Source organism: Calidris pugnax, unplaced genomic scaffold (assembly GCF_001431845.1).
Source record: "Calidris pugnax isolate Ruff unplaced genomic scaffold, ASM143184v1 scaffold39, whole genome shotgun sequence".
Classification (NCBI taxonomy): Eukaryota; Metazoa; Chordata; class Aves; order Charadriiformes; family Scolopacidae; genus Calidris; species Calidris pugnax.
This window is the reverse complement of record NW_015090828.1, coordinates 6279728-6284114: the sequence shown is the minus strand read 5'-3', so window position 1 is coordinate 6284114 and position 4387 is coordinate 6279728. Positions and strand designations below refer to the sequence as shown.

At 49.4% G+C, this 4387-nt stretch overlaps 1 protein-coding gene across 1 annotated transcript in view; it reads left to right on the top strand.

Moving 5' to 3' along the window:
* JMJD1C (jumonji domain containing 1C) overlaps window positions 1–4387 on the top strand; it is a 69649-nt gene that overhangs the window by 6641 nt on the left and 58621 nt on the right. The window lies entirely within an intron of this gene.

Genomic DNA, 4387 nt, shown 5'->3' with positions numbered 1-4387 from the left:
CCCCGCGGACATTTTAACTTTGTGAGGGGCGCCCTCGTTTCTTTGTTTGCCCTCCAGGGCCGCGGGGGCGGAGCGGGGGTGCCGTCCGTCCGTCCGTTCCCTCCGTCCTCCCCCCCACCCTCCGCCATCCTCCTCCCGTCTCCGCGGTGTGCGGAGGGGCGCACGTGACGCGCGGGCTTCCGCGGGCGCGGCGCGGCACGGCACGCGGCCGGTGGCGGCTTTGTGCGCGGCCGAGACGGGCCGGGGACACCGTGAGTACGGGGGACACCTCCCCGCCCCGCGGGAGCCTCAGAAAAAACGGGGAAAAAAAAACTACTTTAAGAATTTTTGTTGGTGGCTGTTGTTTTTTTGTGGTGGTTTCGATTTTTGGGGGGCTTTTTTTGGTTTGTTTTGTTTTTTCGTTGGCGAGGTTAGATGTGTGCCGTTACCGCTGCCTGGTGAGGCGTTAGCGGCGGGGAGCCCCCGCCGTTACAAAACAGCTGCGGTCACGGTCGCTGCCATGCGGCACCCCCAACGCCTCGACGGGGAGGGGGAGCGGGGGCGGCGGCTTCGCACCCGCCTCCCGCCGGTTCCTGCCTCCGCCTTGGGGGTCCGCCAGCCCGGCCGGGGAAGGGCCCGCCCGCGGTAACGCCCGGGCCGGGAAGGGGCTTTTCCGTGGGGAGGGCGGGCGGAGCGCTCCGGCTGCAAAGGAGAGAACTCGATGCGCGATTTTTATGTCGGATCTGCCTTATTTGTCTTCCGCTCTTTTCCACTCGGTAATTCTGCCTTTGAGTACAAACCATGGCAACAAACAGGCGTTGGGAGAGGGCTGCAGCTATTCTGAAGTTTAATGATTAAGTGTCATAATGAAGAGGTGCCAATGTTTGCGCTATTGCAGACTAAACAGGGAGGCTGAAGAACAATACGTGGAAAAGTTTGCTGAATAGCACGTATAAATTAAGTTTACAGGGCCTTCTCTTTTTTTTTTTTTTGTGGCTCAGAGAGGAAAACCTAAAGCACTACAGGTTTTAGTTTAGGAATCGCTTTCTTGATTAAAATTTTAGTCTGTCTGGGCGGTATAAATTCATTTTGAGATATTTTTTTTTGTTGTTTTTAAAAAAAAGAGGGCAGAGCAGTGTATGTGCATAGCGAGTGTGCCCCCCCGCAGCTGTGCGGGCTCGGAGCGGGGGGTACGTGCGGGATGAGGCGGGCTGTAACCCGAGCGTGTGCCGCAGCCAGCCCTGCGCTGCCTGTCACCCCCGCCGCCGGGCACCACCGAGCTCCGGAGGCTCCCGGGGCCTCGGCCGGTGCCAGGGAACTGCCTGCTGGCACGGCGGGGGCGGCTCACCACGTCTCCAGCTGCTTTAATTGCATTAGGCAGAGATAAAAACGCACTATGTGCTTGCTCAGTACGGCTTCCTCGGGAAAGCGGGGCCTGTGGTTGCCATGGGTTTGTGTTTTTTTGTTGTTTTTTTTTTTTTTTTTTAAAGATAAATAAATAGATGAGTTGGGTTACTGGGCGTTAGAAAAAGCAGTCCGTGAGTAATCTGCTGGATTCGCTAGTATTTGGTGAGTGCCACGGAATAGTTTTGAGATGGTTCGCTGTGAAGCGAGGTACTTAATATTTTCTAAAAATTTGTTGAGATTTCTGGAAAGTCTGAAACCAACTTTTCTTCTCAGTCTCAGAGCTGTGCCACATGCCTCTTGTAGGCAGGTTACTTTTTGCATGAGCTGGGGTAAAATCATGCAGAGATGGGGGGCGGACACAGAGTAAGAAATAAATTTTATTTAGTATCAGGGATCTTGGTAGCAAAGCAACCAAAGTGTGTGTGTGTGTGTGTGTGTGTTCATAGAGCTTACTTTGGGCAGGCGGGGAAATTTGGACTAATAAAAGTGGGATTTTTTCCAAGCAGCCGCTTAAAAAGTCAGATGTCACTTAAAATTGAGTGCTTGAGTCCTTTGCTTAATTGTGGTCTTCAGGGAGTTGTGTTAATGTAGGTGGTAAAAGGAAGCTTTATGCAAGTTTGAAAGGGAGATTTTTGTTTGAAGAGGTTCAGTTTTTCCTGGTTTCAGCCAGTGTGCCTGATTCTCCTAGACGTGTCCTCCACTTTGGGAATGGAAAGAGGGAGCGTCTTCCCCTGAAAGTCTGCAAGGAGCTTGTTGGACCTTCTCACATCTATTTTCATGTCATTACATGCCTCACATGCTTGCCTCTAGTAGCTGACTCTTGCCTGCTGTGCTCTTACTCTGTTTTTCTTTGTGCATATGCGATGTGTGGTGTGAAGTTCGGTCATGTCTTCTGTATTAAGATTTTTCAAATCCCTAACCCGTCCCATTTTGGATATCTCCTTGGTGGCCTGCCTATCTCCTGGAGCTGATGGAGTCTGGACTTTGCTTGCCTGAGAAGGCCTGGTTGGTTTGTTTTTTTTTTTAAAGGGTGGGGTTTAGTCGTTTTTTGATAGTGGGAATGTTTTCCAATAGTGTCTGTAAAATCTCAAGTTGTGTTCAGCTGAGCAGCCATCTGCGTATGAAGAGCTGTGTAACATGGCGTAGTTTTGCTTTATTTATTTACATATTTTTCCTCTGTGCTTGTGGGATAGCCTGCATCCTCCACATGTGTATTTTGGGGGCGTTGGCCTGTCTAGAGGCTCAGATCTATGAAAGCAAATGAGAAGGCATTACGTTTCCCTTCTCAGAATAATCGCACTCACAGATCTATATTTGGAACTAGTTCTTTTAATACCAGCAGTGAGATAAACCGGTGGCTGACACGTACCTTAATCTGTAGTGTTGTCTGAATCCTGAATGATAACTGCAAGCCGCATTCCACACAGTTTCGTTTTGGCTAATGATGTGGTGCGTCCTGTTGTTTGTAGTCGGAAACGTGTTTCTTGACCTGAATAATAGCACAGAAAGTTAGAAGGGAGCCAGCGTGGAAAAAGTAGAACAGTGAATGCGAAGATGCGGGGGCGAATTAAGAACTGAAAGATGACAACATTGACTTTTTTTAAAGAAAAGTTTGCTTGTGAGTTTACGTACTCAACGCTTCGCAATTTCATGATGTGAACTCCACCCTCTCTTGACTAGAACCATTAGCAATACAAGATCCATTACAGAAAAGTGATGCAAGAGCAAAGGCCCTTTCTTAACTATTAGAGGTTAAATAATTATTTACTATTCAGACTCTGTAGTTAGCATATTATCATATTCTCCTGCCCCTGCAGCCCTTTCATCTAGTTACCCTGTTGTTGAGATGGCTGACTGGCTGATAGGGTTGGTGTTTTTTTTTTTTTTTTTTTGTTTGCTCGCATGAGAAAGGCCACAGCTGAAGTGAAACCTTAAATAAAATGGAAACAAGAATGTAATGCATTAAATCTGAGCATTTGTGGAGTTGGATGCCTTTATTAGAAAGTATTGTGTATCTGCAATGAAGTCATTCTCTCATTTGTTTAGCAAGTGCCAAAGCTGAAGCTCCTCTGAGAGGCTTGAGTTATATTTAGCCTAATCGCAAGGCAACACCTTTGTAAAGTAGGTAATGAAGGCTGATAAAACCTTGAGTGCATCTCCCAGGCGCTGCCTGCAGACTGGCTGAGGGCAGGTCACTGACTCTGCCACTGCCCTGCTGAGGTGGCTTTTGTCAAGTTACGGGATTGCTTGGTGCCTCAGTTTCCCCCTCTGTAAATAGGTGACCGTGGTCCTGCCCTTCCCTCGTAAGTACGTGGGGTCTGTTGCTGCGGGGTGTTGGATGGGAGCTGGCGATGTCCTGTTGCGATAGCAGCCTCGTGCAGATGTTACTGTACCATTTGCACGGCGCTTCATGTGGTTTGACCTGCCCTTGTTTTCCTCTTTGTCTTTTCCTCCCGCATTTTAAATTTAGAATCAGTCTCAAAAGGCTTTTTTCTTTTCCTGTTTTCCTTCATTACTATTTTTTTTATGCCCTTTAGAATAACTTTCCTCTATTTTTTTTTTTTTTCTGCCCCTCCATGTTTTTTCCCCCTTATATCCTGCGTGTTCTTTCTGCTGGTTCTTTTGTTCACCCGTGCCTTCCTCTTGCTGTTCCCGTCTGTCTTCAGACTCCGGCATTTTCTCTCCCCTCCATCCGCTGGGATTTCCTTTTCACCTGACTCATCCCTTCTCGGTACATCCCCGCTCAGTCACGCTGTCCTTGCGCTTCTGTTCCAGGAAACCCAGCCAGCAGGGAAGGAAGGGGACCCGCTGAAGTCATGGCTCCCTCCCCTCTCGCCTACCGCATCTCGCCGCCTCTGGACGAGGCAGGGTGCTTCTGGCCAAGATTGTGTTGGAAGCATCGAGGAGCCCGTTATTCCCTGCTCCCCTTTTTTGCAGTGGGGGCCAGGAGGGTCTGCTGCTTCCTCCCACGTGCTGGGGAAGCGGCGAGGGGCCATCAGCC